The sequence below is a fragment of the Xenia sp. Carnegie-2017 genome, unplaced genomic scaffold (genome assembly GCF_021976095.1).
Source record: "Xenia sp. Carnegie-2017 unplaced genomic scaffold, XeniaSp_v1 HiC_scaffold_24, whole genome shotgun sequence".
NCBI classification, from domain to species: domain Eukaryota; kingdom Metazoa; phylum Cnidaria; class Anthozoa; order Malacalcyonacea; family Xeniidae; genus Xenia; species Xenia sp. Carnegie-2017.
In genome coordinates, this window is record NW_025813487.1 from 16,097,187 (window position 1) to 16,122,526 (window position 25,340).

The window sequence follows — 25,340 nt, forward strand, 5'->3', positions numbered from 1 at the left end:
AGAGATTGACAAGAAACAGCAAGGAAAAGGGAAATATGCCAAAGTGGACTCTTTATCGCTTTTGAAAACAGTCAAAACATCTTTGGCAACGGTATTTTTATAAAATTTTATATACATCATCAAAACAAAGTAATAACTTCATTGAAATATGATTGGGGAATAAGAATGAATGAAATATAATATCATTAATGGATTTAATCTCGCTTGAAAATTTGTTTTCTGACCATAGGCTCTAACACTGTTAGTTTTGACTGACGTTTCGTCATCATTAGCAGCAGTCACCTTCAAAGTCAAGAGTGGTCTCAGAGTCAAAGTTCTCGTAGAAATGTTTGTCAACACGAACACCAACAATCCTTTTCAAGACTGCACTGACCTAAACGCTCAAAAAAATTCTTGTGAGAAAAAAAAAATTGAACACATAACATCACAGGACAGCAAAGGACAAATTATCATGAAAAACAAAAATATAAACAAAGAGAAAATTGTGCTATCTACTTATGAAAAATATCAATAAACATTTTTTATATTGTAAAAAGACACGAGTCATGCACGGAAAAAGCTGTAATCGCTATGTATAGCACTGTAAATATTCAAATAATGCATTAAAGTGTTACGTTTCTCTGACATAACACTTTTCTTATTGCTGCATGAAGGCAAACCTGTTTAAATAATTATAATGTAGGTGAAGATATTTAGCATGTTGTATAATTGTTATTGTACAGACATTATTTATAATATTATGGCCTTGTGTAATGTATGTCAAGAACTTATTAATTCTCAAAATGCTAACATTCTTGTTCTTCAGAACTTATTCATTCAAAATCTTTTGAGCCATGATGAAGTTGAGCACATGCAGCTAAAATTTGCTGTTAATTAGAAATATTTATCCATAAAGTTGCCTAAGTTAATGATATAATATTATGCGTGAGTCGACAACAGATTCATTATTTTAGGTTTCTGTCTGCATGTCTTTTTTGAACGAGTATTTATGAGATCTCTAATTGGTGATCTAGGTTTACAGTTTAATTGAATAGCTTTCAGGTTTTCTTTTTGAGACATCAGAATGTAACCCTTCTAATATTATCAATTAAAAATTGTTTTAAAAAGAGCAAATACCATTGTTAATGGTCAAAATAATAATGTAATAGTTCTTAATGAAAAAGAGTACGAAGTGGTGAAGGGGAGAATGATTCTCGGCGTACTCAGTCTTCCGCTTCCGTTGAAATTACTTTCCTATCAAGAAACTCAACTACACCTGATTGTAAAGGCTAAAAAAATTGGAATTTATGTATAATTTGCTACTGTCAAGAGTTGCACTTGTTCATATTTTTTAAAGTAAAAATGTATTAATGGTATTGGTCTATTATATAAATTTGGCAGTACACTACGATAATTCACCATGTTTTTTGGTAATGCTTTTGGAATTCCTTGTCTAACTTCACGTGCTAGCAATTGAAGAAAGACTGACGATCTTAGGTTTCTACCTGTTGAATTTTGACTGTAAATGATGTAAGATTAAGTCATAAAAGAAAAAGATTTCACTAAGGCCCTGGTTGCCGCACTGCCTCAATTTATGACAGCATGGTGCGCAATTGTCATTTCACTTGAAGAAAGAATGAAGATGTTTTGGTTTGTTACGTTTTTTCTGCACAATTTTTGTTTACTGACATATATTTGATGAAATGACCCACATTGAATTTTAAAAGGCAAAACACAAATCACTGTAGGATCATCCTCATGCTTTAATTCAAACCATAAATGAAGGCAAAAAAGCAAGATGAACTTTTTAATAAACATAATTAGCTCACCTTTTACCATATAACTACAGCATGAGATATGTTCATTAGGTATGAGTTGAGTTTTGATTATTTTGTAAGATGGAATTCGTATTTGAGTATGTATTTAAAAGCTTTAGTGAAAAAACTTTAAAGATTACAGCATATTTGAATCTGATCGATGTTTAAAATTAACTCACTTGCAAAAAAATTTCCTAACAAGCTTCCTTATAAACTTTTTTTGTCCGACGACCCGGTTTAGGAAATATTGCACTAGAAATTTTTATCAGACGTAAACTTTATGAAGTTTATGATGTATCATTGAACTATAATAGATGGAAGGCTACCGGTAATATAAAAACCAAATAATTTTTCGAAGTCAAATTTGACCTCCAGAAACTCGAAATAAAGAATATTTGTAGAAGGTATTGTGGCATTAAAGGTGATGGAGCTTGATATTTTTACTGTGAATTATGATGCTAACTATTGAATACCTATTTCGTAATGGAAAATATCAACTGTGGAAACTGATCGTTCAATTTATACAAATCGGAAACACTTCAGCAAGCATCCTTTACCATGAAAGATTTGTAGGTGCATCTATTTACAGAAGCCCTTAATTTGGGAGGATATGACGACTATTATCATATATTATCTAACTTATATTTTTAAACCAAATCTCATGTAAGTTTGAACTAAAAATTGCGTTTTTGAACGTTCACGGAGTAACACTAATAATAATTGTTTTGGGTAGAAATACATTTACAAAACTGATGTTTGTTTAGAATTCTATGTGCTTTTCTATGCTACGTTGAAACCAAAATGCTTTAGTTTTTGGCACATTTGCAGACATACCAAAACAAACAACAACAACAAAGTGCCTTTTAGTAATGGTTGGCCATGCCCGTTATGGCTTCTTTTACAAAATTGTAATTGTTAAAAGTTGTGTATACTTGTTAAGTCTCATTTGTGAAAGTTTGTTTGCCAAATTAAGGCAAAAAGAATTTGTGTTTGTTTTGGAGCGTCGTAGTTTGTACAAGTTATTTTTCGCTTCTGTCTATTGGCCGTGTGTTTACAATGCGTGGAAAGACTGGGCTCAACTGGCTTCAAAATATTGACTGACGAAGGGACGTAGCCTTCCATGTATTTAGTATGAGCCAATATTTACTTTTAAAGCAAACATGTTACGACTTGTCTCACAAAATAATTTTATGGATGCACTTGTTAAAATTGAAATGCTATGACAATGAGTAATTGAATATTTACACATGGCAACATATAGACCTAAAATCCATGACTAACCAACAATATTTAATTTTAATTGAGAAAACAGAGACAAGCCAATTTTCAAATCGAAACAGCAAATTCATTATCAACAACCTACAAAGGGCTTAAATTCTAGGTGTGTAGTAGTGTCTTCTTTTTTGCACAAAAATGCTAGTGATGTAATCCAAAATAACATATTTCTGAAGTATAATAAACAACGTCAACATTCCTAAAGTATACAAACAAGCTACAAACTTCAACATTATTAGGGGATGGGCAACAAAATCAATTCCTAAGGCCACGAGGTGAAATGGATAAAGTGGCTAACATTGGTCAATTTCACTGAGAAATGAAAAGAGCTGCATTATACACAGCAATGACAGTGCCTGGATCATCCCCATTCTGACCAAATACTCACCAGATAGCTAGTTGTTATAAGTACGTAGAGCGTTTAGACAAACGGCAGATATCGCACGATAGTGACTCAATATGAGCCCTTTCCCAAACAAACTATAATGATAACATGTATCAGGATATCATGTTTGGCACAACTATTTCAAAATCAATGGTGAATCTATGGTAAGGGTAGGTCAAAATAAATTTCTGCAGCTCATTCTTGCATACATTTCCATTTCCAAACACTGAACTTTATTTTCAGTATTTTTTCACGGTCTCTTCGAAAAACTGAAATTCTTATTTTGCGTGGAAAGATTGGTAACGATACTTCAAATTTCCGGGCAAAAGTAATAGTAGTTTATTAAAAAGTTGAATGATGGCGCCAAAATATGGAGGAAAGAGATCGATTCTTGAGTTTATTTTCATTATTAAATGAAAGATGACCCGTAACAGCAGTGCTGCTTCTATTAAAGATGCCAAAAAGAAGTGCAAAGTCTGTTGTATTCAGGACTCCTCTTGAGAAACGAAAGTTGAAATCAGCGAGGAATAATTCTCGCAATGATGCCTCAAATTATGAAGCTACATCATCTAGTTTTACTGGATTCATAACTTCAACACCAAGAAAAGCCAAAGCTCATAATCGATCCTTATCGCATCAAAAAGAGGGAAAGGAATCTCCGTTATTTGAGAAAAGCATTAGATTGACTTCTCACAGGAAAGTTGGTCGACCTCCAGGGAAAAAATCAAGCTATGTTAAGGTAGACACAACAATATCACAACAATTATTGCAAGCAATTTAACCATGAGTGGTGTGTTAGCAAATTTAGTCATGTAAATTTCAAAATATGAAATTTACGTCATTATTATTTTCATCAATTTCATTTATTCGTTAGTAAATACTGATATATTAGTATAGTTGGAAAAAATTAGACCAAACTAAAACTGCCTGATGAATACATGTTTTCACCGTTAATGCTATACTAAATGCTTATCGAACGTTTTATTTTTAAAATTTCATGGAAAGAGCTACGAATTAAAATTTTAAAATATCAAAAAGCAACAAGTTACAGTATGTATCATAATGTTGTTGAACTTTATCGGCTCTTACCGAATCTTGGCCGAAGGCAGCACGATATGTTACCAAATATGGGCAATAGGTGAAGCGCGGGAAAATCCAAAATGAATCCCACAGGAGTAAAAACAATGAAGACTTACGTGCGATTTTTAATTTTTTATTGTGAAAAAAAACAAAGTTATTAAGCATGCTTGGCTTTATTTTAGCCAACAATTTCTTCAAGAAATAAAACACATCTCCACAACTGTTTTTTTTTGCCAAGATGATTGTATCACACACTCAGGTAGCGTTGAAAGAAATGCGTAAATTTTATTTTTTGATGGCAATCTTATGAATTGTATGACAGTGCTCGTAAATCATGTATTTTGTTGAAAGATGCTCGTGTTTGCGATACATTTTCCCTTTCGTTGCTTTTATATCTGCTCTTGTTGATCTCAAATGATTGCCGATTGGAGGCTACCGTTATATTTTAATAATTTATAAGCCGTCGTTTTTTTGAAAGTGTATTATGACAAATGTTTTGATAAATATATCACTCTTCTTCTCAACTTATTTTTGATGTTTGCATTATGAATCTCGTTTTTATTTCAAGTAACTAAATGCTTACAATGAGTGGGCCTCTATCTTTTACATTACGCTCATCTATCTTCTCCATTCATGATATTTTACAACTGTCCAGTCTTCTCACTCGTAAAATGAACAAAGGCTTCCCTTACCAAAAATCTAAACTCTATATTGTCATATTGTTTATTATCTGTGTCCATGCTTGTTGTGTATCTGTTAGCAGGAGAAAACTATGATATTAATCATAATTAGCAATGTTTTTATAGTCTCTATGGCTCTTTTAGATTGTAGTATCTGATACAGAGATTGACAAGAAACAGCAAGGAAAAGAGAAATATGCCAAAGTGGACTCTTTATCGCTTTTGAAAACAGTCAAAACATCTTTGGCAACGGTATTTTTATAAAATTTTATATACATCATCAAAACAAAGTAATAACTTCATTGAAATATGATTGGGGAATAAGAATGAATGAAATATAATATCATTAATGGATGTAATCTCACTTGAAAATTTGTTTTCTGACCATAGGCTCTAAACGGTCCAATAAATAATGAAGTTTTTGAAAAATCCATTGAAATGTTATCTCAAGTGTCATCCAATAAGCCTGAAATGCTTCTTGATGGAGAAACCCCCCAAATGATAAGTTACATTACATTTATGTTTGTTTTTTGTTGAAGGGGGTGGGAGAAACATGTTGGAGGTAAGAGAGGATGTGTGGAAAGGATGTGTGTGATAATGGAGAGATATTTGAACTGTTCAAAGATATGTCCGTGGAACAGAGATAAAGTTAAGATGGAAAAGATGGAGGAAAATAAAGATTATTAAGATTGAAGAAAGAAAAAACCGAAGAAGATGTGTTGGGAGAAGATGTGTGTTGAAGGAGATTGTGTTGAGAGGGGGATTTGTGTTGGGAGAGAGATGTGTGTTGGGAGAGAGATGTGTGTTGGGAGAGAGATGTGTGTTGGGAGAGAGATGTGTCTTTGGAGTGGGATGTGCATTGAGCATGTTTTGAAAAGAGAGATACTATGTTGATGGGGAGGAAAAAGAATGTTAGAAACAGGTGGGGGAGAAGGTAGTAAGATGAAGGTGGGTGGGGGATGTTCACTCAAGGATATAAATAATCTCTTGTAAATAGACATTGACGATGTAGTTTGTGTGTTTTGTTTTGTTACATTTTAAAGGTTTTTCGGACATTAATGTCATTAAGATGGGATAATAATTCTAAGGAAGAAAAGAATGAAATGATCAATAGCATCATGGAAATTGTCAGTAAGAATTAACACTCTAAAACTTTGCTTCTACATCTGTAAAGAGATTTGTCCACAGACAAAGCAAAAATTCCCTTGAAGTCCCCTTATAAAGCAATGCAATAGGTATGTTAAGGGCTCTCTAACGGGTGCATGGGGATGCTGGCAAAAATTTAAAAAATAATCGTTTAATTTTACTTATATATTCATTTATTGAAGAAAAAAAATATGATATTTCATGTCATGATTAAGTGAATGCAACAGCAAGCTTTGTAGTCCTCTCTCTTGCACATGTTCACTTGTGTGAAATGCAGTTCATAAAGGCACATTAAGAAATCAAGCAATTTCTGTGATACACAACCTCAGGGACGGCGCTAGAACGCTAATTGGGGAGGGGTGTGTATATTCATGTATTCAGTTGTGGGCGAGTGTGATTTCTTTTGAAAGTGATTTGGTTTTCTAAAGAAGTCAGTCGGACACAACTGAATATACCAATATACACTCACCCCACAATTAGCGTTCTACCGCTGACCCTATATAACTCAATTTATAAGTACAGACGTACGGAAAACGTCACATTTAATAGATGAGAAATTAGATACAGTTTTACTGAGATAGAACTTGTCAGTTATCAAAGATAAAACCATAGAAAGCCATGAAGTAGTTTCGTGAGTTAGAAGAACAGTAGATTTTGAAAGGCAAAATACAAAGCTCTTCTATGTGTCATATTAACCCTTTGTTGCATGAATTTTTTCGCCGACCGAGTTCCATCGTGTTCGGTGATTGTTGACCTGAAGCAACGCCATGCTGCAAAGGGTCACATGACATCGACATTTGTCACTCTTTGGTTCCAATTTATTTATTTATTTTGCAGAACATTGCAGATCTAAGCAAAGAAGGTGAGAATTTTCTATGTGAACGTTGTACAATTTCTCTATAGGAATGATAGAATCATTGTCATTGTGTTGTATAATACTTCTCTCATAGGAAAGCTTGCCATTAAAAGTTTCGTTCTACCTTACCTGGAGATGGTCGCCGACGAACGAAATGCTCTCATTCAAAGATTTGAGGTGCGTGCAAACTGGATGAAGTTCAAGTTCACCCTTAAATTGCAGATTTGAAGAAACGATGTTAAATAATCACGACTTTATAAATAATCTTTTCCTTATCGTATTGGTAGTGTTTACAACCATGCAGTAACAAAATATTAACATAGAACTTGTAGAACTTGTATTGGTGTAGTGTTTATAACCATGCAACTACAGAATGTTAACGTAAAACATATATAACTGGTATTGATGGTGTTTATAACCATGCAACAACAGAATGTTAACGTAAAACATATATAACTGGTATTGATGGTGTTTATAACCATGCAACAACAGAATAGTAACGTAAAACATGTATAACTTGTATTGATAATGTTTATAACCATGCAACAACAATTGGTGGTGTTTATAACCATGCAACAACAGAATGTTAACGTAAAACATATATAACTGGTATTGGTGGTGTTTTATAACCATGCAACAACAGAATGTTAACGTAAAACATGTATAACTGGTATTGATGGTGTTTATAACCATACAACTACAGAATGTTAACGTAAAACATGTATAACTGGAATTGATGGTGTTTATAACCATGCAACAACAGAATGTTAACGTAAAACATGTATAACTGGTATTGATGGTGTTTATAACCATGCAACAACAGAATGCTAACGTAAACATGTATAACTTGTATTGATGGTGTTTATAACCATGCAACAACAGAATGTTAACGTAAAACATGTATAACTGTATTGATGGTGTTTATAACCATGCAACAACAGAATAACGTAAAACATGTATAACTGGTATTGTTAAGTGGTGTTTATAACCATGCAACAACAGAATGTTAACGTAAAACATATATAACTGGTATTGATGGTGTTTATAACCATACAACAACAGAATGTTAACGTAAAACATGTATAACTGGTATTGGTGGTGTTTATAACCATGCAACAACAGAATGTTAAGGAAAAACATGTACCTTTTAAATCGTACTCGTTCACTTTTTGTGATTCCATTTTGGCGATAAAATTTCTCAACACTGTAATAGAGTTATTTATCGGTGATTTGGGCCTTGTGGATTCTCTGACAGTTGTGTAAGTATGTTTTATACGGATAGAAATGTTTCGTCACAAAACAGAATTATATTCATTTTTTTGGGGGAGGGAGAATTGGTCAAATTATATTTATTATTTTCATTCTTTCTATATTCATTGTAGTAAAAACTTCGATGTCCTTTTTGACTAATGCTGGAGGTAGGAAAGTTTCCATCGTTTTTCTTGAATATCATGTCATTTTAACGATGTTGTGAAGTGGAAATTTTCTTGTTTCAGATCTAGAAGTGCAATTGAACATGATCGAGTTAATATGCCGTTTGTTGCCTTCGCCTAAACGAAAATCTCTTGCTCAAACTTGGTTTAATGATCATCTCGATTGCCGTCGTGATTTTCTTTCCATTAGAGATTTCGAGTTTGAATCTGTAAGTTGAACTCGCAATTGGTTAAAGTAATCTTTTCCTATTACTTTATTGCTCGTTAAGTATGCGTTTTAGCTGCTCTTTCTTAGAACTGTCGAGATTAAGTCAATGATTCCCGGAGCATGAGGTGCATGGCTGTTCTATACTGTAACATATAATTAAACTGCACTCGCATACTCTGTCTTATCGTTCAGTTTCCCCTAGATAGTAAAATTATAATAAAGACCCGCATAACCCACGTCATTTTCAAATTCTCCCAATTACGTTCCCTTGAAGACAGCTTAGCCAAGGTGTTAGTCATACAACAAGAGTTTGTCAGTTTAAGGTGTCGACTTTTATCTTTAGGATTCGCGAAAGTTTGTGAATAACCTGAATGAAAACAACTTGAGAGAAGGTAAAGTTCTAAATTATGTTTGGAAAATCTAGATTGAGCAAGTTCGACACGTTGGTAGCCTGGTAACGAACTTTCATTATTTTCTATTGTTGTCTTTTAATTGAAGAAAACTAGTATTTAGTGTAGTACAGCCAGCTCACACGTTTGGTCATGCTATGTATAAAGTTCATATCACCAGCATTAGTTATATGTTTGTAAATGTAGATCGTCCAGGTTGGTATAGTCCTGAGAAGGACTGTTTTGTTATGATTGACGTTTCGACAACCTTAGCGGTAGTCATCTTTAGAGTTTTCTTCTTTTGACTCTAAAGATGACTACCGCTAAGGTGTCAAACGTCAGTCAACAATAACAGTCCTTCTCAGGACTATACTAACCTGGACGATCTCTAAATGTCTCCCTGTTCAAATCATTTACAGCATTAGTTAATGTCACTAGAACTTCATTGTTTTTACATCAGTGGACAACGAAACACTGGCATATATAGCACGATTAAACATCCTTGTTGTTTATATATTCAAAGTCATCTGAATTCAAAAAGTGAATTTCTTTGAAAGGTTTTCAAAAAACAAACAAAAAACAAACATAAATGCCATGAATAAAATCTGGATGAATATTTGCAGTGTATAGCAGACTTAATTCTTGGTTTATTTTATAGTGTATACTCACTACTTTGCAAAGACGTATACTTTGGCCTTCAGAAGGTGAAATACGATGCCCATTAGGATGTTTCTCTTAAAGTTAAGATTTTTTATCAATCTACTTGTATATTTTTCAGATTGATTGTCCGATGGATAGCGACAGTGGGATGTTTTGGACTGACTTTAATCTGGGAAGCAGGTCGATCACATTCTTTGCAATCGATGAAGAGGTAACTATTGCCTTGAGAGTTGAAGAAACTAATTTTGAAAATATGCGTAATTCAACGGTAAAATTCTTTTTATAAACTTTATTCTCGGTCCCTGAGTTTTTATAAAGTATAGCTGCTAAGTATAGAGTATAAAGTATAAAGTATAGATAAAGTTTTTAGTATGATAAAGTATAGATAAAGTATGAGTTTTATAAAAAGTATGGCTGCTAATACGACGATTAAATTGGCGTCGTTTCAACACCGTTCTTTATGGCGGGAAACCTAGTATCTAAATGTGATTTTTCATATAAAGTAGCGAGTGCAGTTGTGTTAAGTCAACTTTTACTGTATGAACAATGGTTCTGGAAAATAGGAATTGAGCTTTTTCATGAGCATACCGCCAGTGTACGTACAATGTGTTTTATAATTACTGTGCAACGTAAAACGTTATATTTTGACTTTATTACATATCCATTTAATTTATTCTAGGCTAAGATATAAATGTGGAGAGCTTTTTTCAAGAGCTTACTGCAGTGTAAAATTAAGATGATGTTTAAAAGTTTTAATTTACAGTGAAACGCCATGTATGAATTTCATATCATCAGTATTAGCTATTATTTTTACAGCGAGTGGACACCGAAATACTGGCATATAGCACGATTAAACATGCGTGTGTTTTTTATGCTTATAGTCATCTGTGAATTAAAATGATGTTTTAAGATGATGAAATTAAGATGATGTTTTAAATTTTTAAATTGCAGTGAAACGCCATAAAATGATATATTTGTGTCTTCATTAGCTGTACATATGCGTTATAAATTTTGGTTAAGATACACATGCGTGCATAAACTCATAAATGATACCAAACTTGCGATAACAATTCTAGCAGGAGCTGATTTCAACGGGGAGGGAGGGTAATTAAGAAAATTGACAAGAAAATCAATATGTTTACATATACATGTGATACGTTAGTCTAGCACTATAATCTTCTATGCAACAATCCAGTAAAAGTAGTTAAAAAATGAAGTGAGTTGATATCTCTCTTCAATTTTTCTTTGAAGGCATACATTGTTGTTTTGCTTTTTAATTTCAGTTCAAACATATCGAATTCCATGTGTGGCACCGTTATGCACGAAAGTGTTTTTCATGCTATTATTTTCTTGTCTTCTTTTTTCGAACGATTCGTTTTTATTTTTATGTTTCTATTTCAGCATGAAGAATGGGAAACCGTCTCGTTAAAAGAAGAAATGATTCTGCAAACACGCCTATTAGGTAATGAAGTTTGCCGTCCTTCAGGTTGTCTGAAGCCAAAAATGATATTAGGACATGATTGTAGAATTTGTGTTGTAGCTATGAAAAACTTTTTACGGCAAGGAAAATGCGATATTTTCAATATGTTTTATGATAAAGATCACCACGACCGAAAGTTTGCTTTCATATAAGAATTCAAACATGTTTTGTGTTTTTTTTTAGAAAAGAAAGAAAGTCAGGAGTTCGTTCTTGTCGTGCAATTGAATCAAACTGTCGATACGCTTTTATCTTTTGTCAACGATACAAGCGAAAAATATGTCAAGTTTTTATACAATCAAGAAAATATCCTTTTAAAGAATGCAAACATCTCAAGTAACCCTCTAATTCATCATTCATTCACTCAAACATCCCTAGTTACCCACTAATTCATCATTCATTCACTCAAACATCCCTAGTTACCCACTAATTCATCATTCATTCACTCAAACATCCCTAGTTACCCACTAATTCATCATTCATTCACTCCAATCCCTAGTTACCCACTAATTCATCATTCATTCACTCAAACATCATATTTACCTACCAATGAATAAAATAATACAGGAATCGACGTGAAATAGCTCATTACTAATTATGTTCGTGTCATGTGAAGACCATAATGTTGATCAGTTGCTAGCGAAGCTAAGCAAACTCTTTAACACAATGTACATAATCCATTAAACGCGGTCAGTCAGTTATTTCCAAAGACTTTCCATCAAATACAGCCGTGGATAGTCCTGATGTAATTGCTTCGACAGAGCATCCGTGACATCGAATGCCGTTTATGTTCCAAGTCGATCAAAAGGACTTTCGGAAACCGTATCTATATCAACGCCGAGGAACAGAAGAATATCAAAAGTGAGGCAAACGATGATTCGTCAAAACCGAAATCGAGTCAACGAATGGAAGAGGAGAAAGTTGGTGCAAAGATAAAGGCGTGAAGAAGTCTAACGATGCAAGCAGGAAGGATGCTCAAACTGTCGCTAAAGGGTCGAAATCGAAGGATGGTGGTTCAGGTAGTAAAGAGATTCACACATCGAAAGATTTTTCCTTTGAGAATGATATACCAAAATCAAGATTAAAGGATAGCTCAGATGGCAAAGATGAACCTAAGTCAAAAGATTCTTCAAAGATTAACGACGGTTTTGAATTAAGATCAAGGGGTAGCTCAGGTGGCGAAGATGAACCCAAATCAAAAGGTTCTTCAAAGATTAATTATAATCCTAAATCAAGATCAAAGGATAGCTCAGGTGGGAAGATAAATCCAAATCAAAAGGTTCTTCAAAGATTAAAGATAATCCTAAATCAAGATCAAGGGTAGCTCAGGTGGCGAAGATAAACCCAAATCAAAAGGTTCTTCAAAGATTAATTATAATCCTAAATCAAGATCAAAGGATAGCTCAGGTGGCGAAGATAAACCCAAATCAAAATGTTCTTCAAAGATTAATGATAATCCTAAATCAAGATCAAAGGACAGCTCAGGTGGCGAAGATAAACCCAAATCAAAAGTTCTTCAAAGATTAATGATAATCTAAATCAAGATCAAAGGATAGCTCAGGTGGCAAAGATGAACCTAAATCAAAAGATTCCTCAAAGATAAATGATAATCCTAAATCAAGATCAAAGGACAGCTCAGGTGGCAAAGATGAACCCAAATCAAAGGCTCTTCAAAGATTAATGATAATCCTAAATCAAATAACTCAACTTTTAAAGATAATAATGAAGGTAAGCGATATAAGAAACAATGTTTACGTTAATGTGGCAATCAGTACAAATAAATTCTTCAACAAATTTTTGCCATCAAATACATGTGTTGAGATTGTTAGTCACTGAAATTCAATTGTACGTATGAGATAATTTAAATAGTCGATTACTATCAGCTGTATGATGTAAATGAAATCATTGAAATGCATGCAAAAGTGACTGTACAATTATGTAATATTGAAGTCATTGTACAAATATTTGTTACTTAGGGGATTGTACATTTATGTAACATTATACAGTAAATGGTTTGAACCCAGGAGTATCGTTACATGTCTGTAGATGTAGATCGTCCAGGTTAGTCGAGTCCTGAGAAGGACTGTTGTTGTTGATGTTGACTGACGTTTCGACAACCTTAGCGATCGTCATCTTCACTCTGTTCTTGACTCTGAAGAAGACTGCTGCTAAGGTTGTCAAAACGTCAATCGACATCGACATCGACAGTCTTACTGAGGACTTTACTAACTTTACATCTACAAACATGTAACACTATACAATTACACAAACTTCAAACCCTAAAATGCTCGGTGCAGGTGCCAAGTTTGCAACGTAAACTTTCTATATTTTATAGGAAGCAAAGACGAAAAGAGGAAGGAGATTTTAAAATGCAGTGATAAAGTAACTGAAAAAACGTCCAATGAAGTGCGTGACACTATTCAGAAAGATAATTCAGCTGTTGATTCATCAAAGAATACAGATAACTTTTCAGTTAACACGAGTCAAGATGAACCTCGATTGATCGAAGAGACTCAAACATTGAGTCAAGATGAAGATCCTTTGAGTGTGTTGGCAAAACGAGGTCGTGTTTCTTCATCGGTGTCGAAAAATGACGTTGGGAAAATGGCCGTTGATGAAAATCAGAAAAAACAGAGCAGCTCTGAACCTTATTTAAGGAGTGGCAAAAATAAGAGAAAAACTAAAGTAAGTAGATGAATGGTCATGTGAGTTTCCTACTTGTGTAAGCTGTTATATATTGACAATTTCAAAGTGCTTTTCCGATGATGTTGCTTTTAGTTGATCATTGACGAAAACCTTAAACAGACAATATTTTACAGCCAATGAAATTGCACTAAGTCTTAAAACCAAACAGTATTTATCTTGAAAAAAAGCCGTTGTAACACTGCCGTTTTTTAATCAACCGCACGAAGAAGAAGGTTTGGCTCATGAAAAACAACAAACATATGAAACGCGTCTTAAATTTTTGTACAGGAAACGAAACTAAACGATGGAGATGAAAGTGATGTGGTAAAAGGAAAAGATCTCGCTCAGCGAAGAGAATTCCATCGGTAAAGGTACGAGAGAAGCCTTTTCATTCAGAAAACGCATTATTTTAAGGTTTGGTCTCATAAAATCTACTCAGTTGAAAAGCCGTGTGCTTGGTGCTGTTGATAACGTTCACGTTTTGATCTGTAAAGTTTGGATAAGATCCTTCACAGCGAAAACCTTAACTGATTGTCGCTCTATATAGCCGTAAAACTCATAGTGTTGAACTACCTTCAGTTGCTATTGAACAAGAGATGGAGAGGTTTTTGTGAAATGCTTGCTGTTTACATATTCAGTAATCGTGTTTTGCCTTTCTCAACTTAAGACGCGAGAGATTCGCACTCGAGCTTCTGCAGAAACAAGGAACTGTTGGTAACTCTACTTCCGAGTCAGATGCCGTTACTAAGCAGGAAATCTACAGTAAAGTCAGGACGTATAAAAACTAAAAATCAACTGATGTGTACGTCGAAGATGATCTAGATAAAAGAACAAGCTTGGCAGTGTAAGCATATCATAATTGACGATACCTTTAAAGAAAAACAAAATTCAACGCAAATTACTCACTTTCAGGGTTACAGAACTGAAGATTGGATGAAGGGTTACTCCGATGCGGATAGAATTTCGGCGAAACGGAAAGCAATAGAAGCCAACGCAAATGCTTCAGAAACTCGTTTGAAGCTTATCGAAAAGGTTTACAGAATTGACGTTGCATCTGATTCGAAGCGAAAGCAAAAGGTTGTTAGGTCCTCATTCTCCACATGCGGTAAGATACATTCTGCTATTCTACTGTCTTAAAGTGAATAGTTTGGACCCAGGTATTGTTACATGTTTGTAGATGTAGATCGGAGGGATGAATTCAGGATGATTTGATAGGGAGGGTGGGTGCCTAGTTTTCGTAAGACGTCATTTGGTCAGTCTAGTTTGGATTAGATTTGGGGCTACTTTATCTACAAAAATCACCTTTATTTATTTATAGTCAGTTCTCCGTTACCCCGAAGACCTGCCTTGAAATCGTATTTGTCGAATCAACGGCGAAAAGTGACGACGAAGGGTATTCGACGTGCCAAACAGGATACGTCACTTTCATATATGAAATATGACGTAAGTTGCATGACGTCACGTCAATAAAAACATTACTAATGACGTAACCGCACATAATGATTGTCTAGTCAACATTTTCAGGCTTTAGTTCGTGAAATGCGACTCATGTTTACTACGAACGACATTTTGTGGATTGTCAACTAGTACCCGCGTTGTGCTGGAAAATAATCCTTGAAATAGTAAACAAGTGTTTTGTTTTAGTTATCGTATCCAAGTATATCACAACCTAGACAGGTATGAACAAGATCTTGTAGCTAATTAATTGCTTTTATTCTTGTTGTTTAGGACGGTCCGACGTTCTCGGACGTTGCGCTCGAAATCAGAAACGAAACGATAAAGAAAATACTAGAAGGCATCACTCAGAAGGCGAAAAAGATAACAGACGAACACGATCATCAAATGTTCATATTAAAGAACTGTTCGGACGTGTTAATGAAGAAAAGGGAAATGCTCCTGATGAAAGTGGAAGAAAGGAAAATTTTCCTGATGAAAGTGGAAGAAAGGAAAATGTTCCTGATGAAAGTGGAAGAAAGGAAGGTGTTGATGAAGGACGTCGAAAAATGAAACGAAGAAGGTTGTTTGATTTCTTAGCATGGAGTCGTTGTTCTCTACTTGTGCATAACAAGATTTATTTTGTTTATTTATAGATGATGAACAAGAGCAGTCTGAAAGATCCGCAGGATGAACTGGAAAATGTTCAAGTAAGGCTAGCCGTATTTTGAAATATAATGATTTAATGATGATATTGCATGTTGGTTGGACAGAGCTTAATGTGTTGGGAACTCCTGCGTAAGTTAGTTAAATCATTTGACTGTAGAAAGGTCAAATGAGCGATTTTATCAAATTGAAAATAAGTACTTTTTAACCATGAACATACCCATTTAAGATTGTTTGATGTTTTTTTTTGAATTACATGCTACATTACATTGATAATCGAAGGAAATTCTTAAAATTTGAAGTAAAAGCATGACTACTGTACTTCTGTACTTAACTACTGTACTTCTGTACTTAACCACTGTACTTCTGTACTTAACTACTGTACTGTCTTCTGTATTTAACTACTGTATATGGATGGAAAACAACGAGTTGTATTGACCACCCTCAGTTTTTCCTTGCCTTTATCCTAGGAAGAATCCTTTGACTTCGAAGCTTTGTCGAATGTCGTTAAAAGAAAAATCAACTTTTAAAGAAAAAGAAAATGAAAACAAGAATATATCTGAGGATGAACAGGATGGAAGTAAGTCTCTGAAAGACATCGTGAACAAGACAAAGATAAACGAATCAAAAAGGTAAAGGTACGCTACAATAATCCAAGTATGTTGATGACTTGAAGCGTTGTATTTTTGTGGTTATTGACAAGAGTACTCACACAGTGACACACAAATACATATATTCATTCGTCTTATCACTACTTCTTATGAAAATATTATCATCTAATTCCTGTAGGAAGTAATTTTATTTTTGTATTATAGCATATACCCACAGCATGAGGTTGTAATATACGAATGAACTTTGTGCGTTGACTGTCCCCAAGTAGGCTTCTTGTTTGGGCAATGTTTGCAATAAATAAATCAACCAGGCACACCAATGTACCTGAGCACGTTGACTGTCCCCGAGTAGGCATCTTATTTGGGTAATGTTTGCAATAAATAAATCAACCAGGCACACCAATGTACACCTGAGCACGTTGACTGTCCCAGCGGTAGGGCATCTTGTTTGGGTAATGTTTGCAATAAATAAATCAACCAGGCACACCAATGTACACCTGAGCACGTTGACTGTCCCCAGTAGGCATCATATTTGGGTAATGTTTGCAATAAATAAATCAACCAGGCACACCAATGTACACCTGAGCACGTTGACTGTCCCCAGTAGGCATCATATTTGGGTAATGTTTGCAATAAAATCAATCAACCACAATGTACACCTGAGCGTTGACTGTCCCGAGTAGGCATCATATTTGGGTAATGTTTGCAATAAATGGAATCAACCAGAGCACACAATGTACACCTGAGCACGTTGACTGTCCCCAAGTGGGCATCATATTTGGGTAATGTTTGCAATAAATAATCAACCAGGCACACCAATGTACACCTGAGCACGTTGACTGTTCCGGAGTAGGCATCATATTTGGGTAATGTTTGCAATAAATAAATCAACCAAGCACACCAATGTACACCTGAGCACGTTGACTGTTCCGAGTAGGCATCATATTTGGGTAATGTTTGCAATAAATAAATCAACCAAGCACACCAATGTACATCTGTGCGTTGACTATCCCCGAGTAGGCATCATATTTGGGTAATGTTTGCAATAAATAAATCAACCAAGCACCAATGTACACCTGAGCACGTTGACTGTCCCAAGTAGGCATCTTATTTGGGTAATGTTTGCAATAAATAAATCAACCAGGAAAATCACTTTACATCTCCAAAAATTGAAGCGAATTTAGTGATATTGTTATTTTAGATAACGTAATATATTTTTGTGTTGTACAGACGTTCACAGGAAGATGAATGAGGACAGTGTTGACTTGACAAAATGCCAAAAGCGTCTTTTACGCAATCGTTCTAACGAGGAAATAGGACGAACTCCCTCTCGAGATGAAGACACTTTAGGAAAAAATCGTGTTGATGAAGAACTGGATTTATCACAAGGTATCGATTTTGTATTTCGTAATGACGAAGATGGTGATGAAGAAGAAAAAGGTCTGCAGCAAAAGGACGAACAGAAAGGATGACACACCCACCTGTGGAGATATTTCATTAAGAAAAAGTTATTTCCCGAAGGTGGCAGGTGCTGTGTCAACCGTGAAGAATACGAAGATTTCTGATGGCACCCCAACGTCAAGAATGAATTCAAAACAAAATACTTCAGCACAAATTAGATCTTCTCATGAAAATGACGCGGACGATAACAGGCTGCATGGAATGCCGTCGAAATTTCGAAATGTCGACTTGCACGAAGAAGAAAGTTATTGTTCCGACTCCAACTCCATTGTAGATGCTTTTAGGGAGAATTTCAAGGTAAGTCGAAATACAGATATCTCGAGTATAATACGGCATCTCGCGAATGGCACGATGCTTTAATAAGTCTTGGTTTGAAGTATAACTACTGCGCTCATAACTCTAGCATCTGATGTTGATGATACTTAGATATACTTCATTATCATTTATAAGAAAATGTAGATGCAATCAAAGTTCGATACATGATATTTTGCGGAGGATTTGACAAGACTCTGTTATATATACTCTATTATCATTTACGAGAAAATGTAGATGCAATCAAAGTTCGATACACGATATTTTGCAGAGGATTTGTCAAGATGATTGTATAGAGGTGTCGCTGAACAAGCTCCAGCAAAGATAGCTTTTCATTTGTGAAAACTCCACATGGCAATTTGTCTGTCGATCTACTGATTCAGGTATTATGTTGAAATATGTATAGATAACGACAACAGTCCTTATGTAATTATATATAAAGTGCACTTTGATGCAAATCTCATATTTGGAAATGGATCTTCAGGATTTTTGGTACAGTTGATGGTTCGTCAAGTAAGAAAAAGTAGTTCAAGACAAGGGAAAACTCCAGTTTTGCCGGCAAAATATCCTGAACACGATGAAACTCGTACCAGAAAAAGAAATATCTTCTGTTTCGCATCTAATGCTTGACACGGGCAAAAATCTTTCAAAGGTGCGTCGCTCATTTCTTAGTTAAAAACTCAACAATTCTTTAAAATAAAGAGCGACAAAAGATTTTGGGAATTTGTATGTGTGCGTGAAATATGCGTGAACATGTGTATATATGTGTGAATATGTGGGAACATGCGTGAACATATTTTATGTATATGAGGATATCTGTGAACATGTGCATGGATGTTAGGATATGTATAATGTATCAATGTTCCTGTGTTCCATGAATCCATTCCACCATCCCTCATCCTTCCATCTATCCACATATGGCTCTCCATACCATTTATATTTTTATGAGTTTGGTCATGTGGCCATCAATGGATGTAAAAGTCCATTAATTTAAATGTTTATTATTGTTGGCGCCATGCCTCCCCACCTCCAAACTCCACAGTTCCTGCTCTCCACTTCTCATATCAGTTCCTCCCATTGGCTATAGCCTCCCACCTCCTGATTTCACATTCTATCCTCTCACTTCACCTTCTATCCTCCCATTCACGCTCTAGCCTCCCCACCTCCTGATTTCACATCCTGCTCTCCACTTCTCCTCATCCTTCCTCTCTATTGCTATAGCCTCCCCCCACCTCCTGATTTCACAGTTCCTGCTCTCCACTTCTCTATATCAGTTCCTCCCTGTTGGCGCTTTAGTCTCCCCACCTCCCGATTTCACAGTTCCTGCTCTCCACTTCTCCTTATCAGTTCCTCCCTATTGGCGCTATAGCCTCCCCCACCTCCTGATTTCACAGTTCCTGCTCTCCACTTCTCCTTATCAGTTCCTCCCGGGTGCACGTTGTCTAAACTATTTGCTATTTTGTATTGTTCTTGATTTCTTTACTAATTCAGTTACATTTTATTCAATACGTTTCTAGACGAACAAACTTCCAAGATTCAGGTATCCTATACGTATTACAAAATTCCATAAAGACAGTTTATTTACTATGATATGTTTGTCGCTTGCACAAGTGATACAGCCTTGAAAATTATTTTGTAGAACGATGAAGAAGTCGTATGAGAGAAAAGCAAAAGCACAATGTGAACAGGTAAGGTTGTCAAAGTTGCCAAAACCCTCTTAAACATTTTCGCGTTTTTAAAATATTCAATGCGTCTTTCAGTTTTCGCCGTTCTTGCATGAAAATAACGGGGAGAATCAAATATTTTCATTTTTAGAAAGGCAGAAAGAAAACAACAAATAATTAATGACGATATGGGTAAGCTCTTTATGTTTATGTCAACTTGAGATGAATTTAGTAAAGTGTGGGCGAGTGGAGGATTGTGCACCCTCTCAACCTTGGTTAGAGAGGGTGCAGAAAGGTGCCAATTTACTTGTTGAATATTTGTGTAAAGGGAATGCTTTGAAAACGGAAGTATCGTTATTAACCAATCTGAGCGCAATTTAGTCAATCAATGAGAATGTGCAAATCGATCATGAATATGTGTTAGAGGAAAAATGAAAACATTAATTTGTTTTGAACCGATTTGTTTCGCATAGTTGTTGCTTTATAAAAGAAATAAAAGATGTTTGAACTGGTTTATGCAAACCTCGGAGACGTTTGTGAGAACTCTCGACCTTTGGTCTCATGCTTGCACTACTATGATGCTCTCCCAAATGTCTCCTCTGTTTTCATAAGCCTGTGCAAACACAGTAAACATCTTTTATTTCTTAAATACGTTGTACCTATACTAGAGTCGACTATGCAACCCCCACTCACACACACACACAAACTCTCTTTTTTGGTTAGGTTCGTCCGGTGAAACTCCTAGATCTAAAGATTTATTTGAAAATGCTGGCGATCATGAGTCATCGAGTATACTTCCAAGAAAATTATTTCATTCTGAAAAACATCGCGAAGTAAAGAAAAGACGAAGAGGTGAAATAGAAAATTTTGCATTCCTGCTTATCAGGGGAATCTTGAATGAGTGTCAAATTTTAAATCTAATTTACATGATTATTATCAATATCCTTCCTCTCACCAATATTATCATCAATGTTCTTCCTCTCACCAACATTATCATCAATATTCCCTCTCCTCAATTATCAATATTCTTCCTCTCACCAACATTATTATCAATATTCTTCCTCTCACCAACATTATTATCAATATTCTTCCTCTCCACCATTATTATTATCAATCCTTCCTCTCACCACATTATCATCAATTTCTTCCTCTCACCAACATTATTATCAATCCTTCCACCATTAGTATCCCTTCTATATCCATCATTTCTATCAATAGTCTTTCTTTCCCACTATTGTCAATATCCTTCCTCTCACTCACATTATCAATCCCTTCATCTATATCCATCATTTCTATCAATATCTTTCTTTCCCACCATTGTATCAATATTATTTCACCAACATTATATCAATTTCCCTATCCATCCTTCTATCATCTGTATCTATATTTTTCCTTTCACATTGGTTATTAATGGTAAACTTGTCTGGTTTTGAACGAACGCCAAATGATGGCAAATGTTTATACGATCATTGATGATGATATGATGATAATGATGATGATGATCATCTTGGGTGAGTTTTATGATATCTTTATACTCACTGATTATGCATTAATTATTCAACTTTTAGGAGTGAATGATTGGTTAGTGAATAGGGAGTATGATTGGTTAATGAATAAGAGATTGGTTGATGAATAGGAGAGCATGATTGGTTAGTGAATGGAGAGTATGATTGCTTAATGAATAGGAAAGTATGATTGGTTAATGAATAGGAGTGCAAGATTGGTTAATGAATAGGAAGATCAAGATTGGTTAATGAATAGGAGATCAAGATTGGTTAATGAATAGGAGAGAATGATTGGTTAATGGTTAGAGTATGATTGGTCAATGTAGTAACTTACATGACAGTCACAATGTATAATGTCTGTACAACGCTTCTTCCAATTTTGTAGTACAAGAATGCTTTTGTACTTTTAATTGTATGATAAAAAGTTCACCACTACCAAGGGCGAATTGACTGTTTTGTTGCATGAAATATTCCTCTATGAAACAACTCAATTTCAATTGCCGTGTCGTTTACAGGAAAGAAATGCAGACGTCATTTGCGAGTTTAGGAATGGAAGTGCAAAGGCGGTTAAGGTACGTCTTATGCATGAAACATTCTCAGATATATATTTTTTCAATATTGTATCTTAACTTTCCATCGTTATTCTGATAATTGTGCGACGCTTTATGTATGATTGTATAACTAAAATGTTTTATAATCTTAAAAGCAACGTCAAAACTACGTCACTCAAATGACGAACGTGGCTAAAACATATCACTGACAGAAGTCACGAACTGTGGGCCAAACAAGCTTCAAAACGGTACAGTTGTAGTTTATAATGAGAATTAAACTTTACTTCACGCTAAAACTAGCATTCTCATAAAAGAAACATTGGCTACTACCACTCTTGTACATTAGACAATCAAATATTTCAAAGGTAGGAGTGGAAGCCTCAAAATAAGTCAAACAAATTCTGAAATTGATTTGAAAGATGCTTTTATTCCAGCAAAATTATTTCGTTTTCAGCGCCGCCCTCGTGAAAGTTATTGCTGATTAACAAATGCGTAAGATGACCATAAAACAGATTACATCTCGAACAGAAGCAATTGTAAACAAGATGATGGTATGTTTATGTAAAAAGCAAAATAGATAGTATGTTTATGTAAACAAAATGATGGTATATTTATGTAAACAAAATGATGGTATGTTTATGTAAACAAAATGATGGTATGTTTATGTAAACAAATGATGGTATATTTATGTAAACAAAATGATGGTATGTTTATGTAAACAAGATAGTATGTGTTTTATGTAAACAAGATGATGGTATGTTTATGTAAACAAAATGATGGTATGTTTATGTAAACAAAATGATGGTATGTTCATGACTCCTATACATACAGTTGTCTTTGATTTTTCGCTGAAGAATTTGAAGCTTTTTTTCTAAGAACAGCTAATTAAATTATCAGCTACTCATATAGTCTATGTCACGACTGAACAAAATGTTTACAGGCTCAAGCTATTGTACCATTGTATCAAATGCTTAGGAAATAGGAACTATAGCCTGCATAAAGGCATTACATTGTGCTGCGTGATTGTTGGATTTTCCTACAGACATATATACGCTTCAATTTGTTTATACTTCAAACGTATGATAACTTTATGCTGTTTTAGACGCAAGTTGACAATAGTCTACAAGATTTAGCCACACAAAGAAAGGAGCAAGAGAATTGGTATTTTTCATTTTATAATGTTTTATTGTTTACCTGCACATCTGGATAAAGCGCTGATTTTTTGATGTTCGTGAAAAACTATACAAGGATTGTTCGTCTTTATTTATTTATTTATATTTCAATTTATTCCGGAGACCACATCACTTGAGTGTTTTCACTGGGATGCTGTTTTGTATAACCTGTAAAATACCTTGAATACATTGAAAGCTTCTCAAACACACACTTACATACATATTCAAAAGTATAATCAAGTACTACTAAAGTTGCAGATTTAGTAAAGATTCAAAATGAAAAATAGATTTAGCAATCTTATTGGAAGTATCAAGTTAATATAGTCTTTAGAGCGAGATAGGTTGGTGTCCTAGTTCGTGTTTACTTTTGTAGATGGGAATCGCAGCTTCAACTTGTAGAATGGGAACGAATTCGTTTGCTGTTCCTTGTTAGGTTAAAGTTGAAGTCCGTTAAATTATTACTCCGTTTGTACATAAATGTGTTATTGTACAGACCGAGGTGTTATTGTACAGACCGAGCTTGTAGGGCGAGTTTGTACAAAAAGACAGAGGTCCGATATTTCTCAGTAAAGACCGAGAAAGCGAGGTTATTAAAAGGATCATTATGTGGCATTGTTTGACCTGAAACGAAGCTTGCTTTCTTTCTCGTCTTTGCTGTTTTTTACCGGTTGGCTTTCACTTTTCTAGTTTTCGTCCATAAAAAATAAATCGTTTCAAATTGTATCGTCTGAATAGTTTAACTGTTTTCTAAGTTTTTTCCTTCGAATCACATTCGTAAATGGTTTTTTCTTTTGTTTATTTTGCGTTTTGCTGTTTGCTTTACGAAATTTGTTTACATTTGACAGTAAAATTACGTTTTGGACCGTGGTCGATTACGGGAAAATAATGGCCGGCAAAATGTTTCTGAGCCTATCAAAGCGCGCCATTTTGCCGGAAGTGACGCTTTCCATATAATTAGAATTCGTAATTATATTTTCAGTTGGCGAGGAATTTTGACGACTCAAAAAGCTTTTGTGGAAACATTTAGAAAGATTGAAGAAAATGAGCAATCTGAACAGGTTGGAGTCACGGATTTGCGTAATCTTCAACTGATGCTGTTGTTTCCTATTGGTGTAGCACAGAATTAAAAAATAGAAAAGATCGTCTCTTGTAATTTTTTTGTAGACGCTATAAACTATTGATTTGCCACTCAACAAGTGTAAAAACAGAGGCGATCTCCCCCCCCCCTCGGGTCCACTCAAAATGCTAATTAGAACATTCCAACAAAAACTATCCAGGGGGGTGCCTCTGTTTTCTGCACTGATTGAATGATTAATTCATGACGTATGGCAATAGTGACAAAAATCACTTAAGACCATGTTTGTGACGTTAGCATTCGGTCTTCTAGCTAAATGTATCATTGTATATTTAGATGAATTTGCAAGCTTCTTTGAAGACGGAATTAAAGAAATTTCGGGACAACGCTGCGAAGGAAGTTGTGAGTTGCCCACCGTTATCTCCCCCATAGTCCATATGATTGTCGTGAATTTGAAAATTTTAACTCGTGCAGTAAACGTCATGTAAGCGAAATTAAGGAATCCGACTTCGACGACTTGTTTTTTGTCTGGAACATGGTTTCGTCGGGGCCTGTTTTCATGAGTCACTTGCTGAGGAGCCCGGGACATAAATTGTCGATTCCTTCTATACTAATTTGACGATAGTTGCGTTCAAATGTTTGCCCAATTGTCCTGGGACAAAACTACAAACCGAATGACTCGGACACTTACCTAGGGATTATTCATTACGTGAACGCACGGATTAAGTATCCCACTATGTATTTAAATGTTCAAGCTAAAATCACGTCGCGCCCTCAGTCGTATAATTTGTGTAGTGGATTAATACTTTTTCCAGGTTT

At 34.9% G+C, this 25,340-nt stretch overlaps 4 long non-coding RNA genes across 4 annotated transcripts; all 4 read left to right on the plus strand.

Moving 5' to 3' along the window:
- Nucleotides 1-6,254: 6,254 nt before the first annotated feature.
- On the plus strand, nucleotides 6,255-7,640 carry LOC124451491. Its single transcript, XR_006950491.1, has 3 exons — nucleotides 6,255-6,347; nucleotides 7,200-7,224; nucleotides 7,313-7,640. It is a non-coding gene; the product is annotated as an uncharacterized LOC124451491 (long non-coding RNA).
- A 1,569-nt stretch (nucleotides 7,641-9,209) lies between these two features.
- Nucleotides 9,210-11,688, plus strand: LOC124451844. Its single transcript, XR_006950697.1, has 5 exons — nucleotides 9,210-9,251; nucleotides 9,907-9,952; nucleotides 10,027-10,119; nucleotides 11,310-11,370; nucleotides 11,572-11,688. It is a non-coding gene; the product is annotated as an uncharacterized LOC124451844 (long non-coding RNA).
- Nucleotides 11,689-12,941: 1,253 nt separating this feature from the next.
- Nucleotides 12,942-14,397, plus strand: LOC124451321. Its single transcript, XR_006950407.1, has 3 exons — nucleotides 12,942-13,113; nucleotides 13,721-14,070; nucleotides 14,359-14,397. It is a non-coding gene; the product is annotated as an uncharacterized LOC124451321 (long non-coding RNA).
- An 8,372-nt stretch (nucleotides 14,398-22,769) lies between these two features.
- Nucleotides 22,770-24,923, plus strand: LOC124451587. Its single transcript, XR_006950556.1, has 4 exons — nucleotides 22,770-22,825; nucleotides 23,377-23,435; nucleotides 24,426-24,504; nucleotides 24,858-24,923. It is a non-coding gene; the product is annotated as an uncharacterized LOC124451587 (long non-coding RNA).
- Nucleotides 24,924-25,340: the final 417 nt, after the last annotated feature.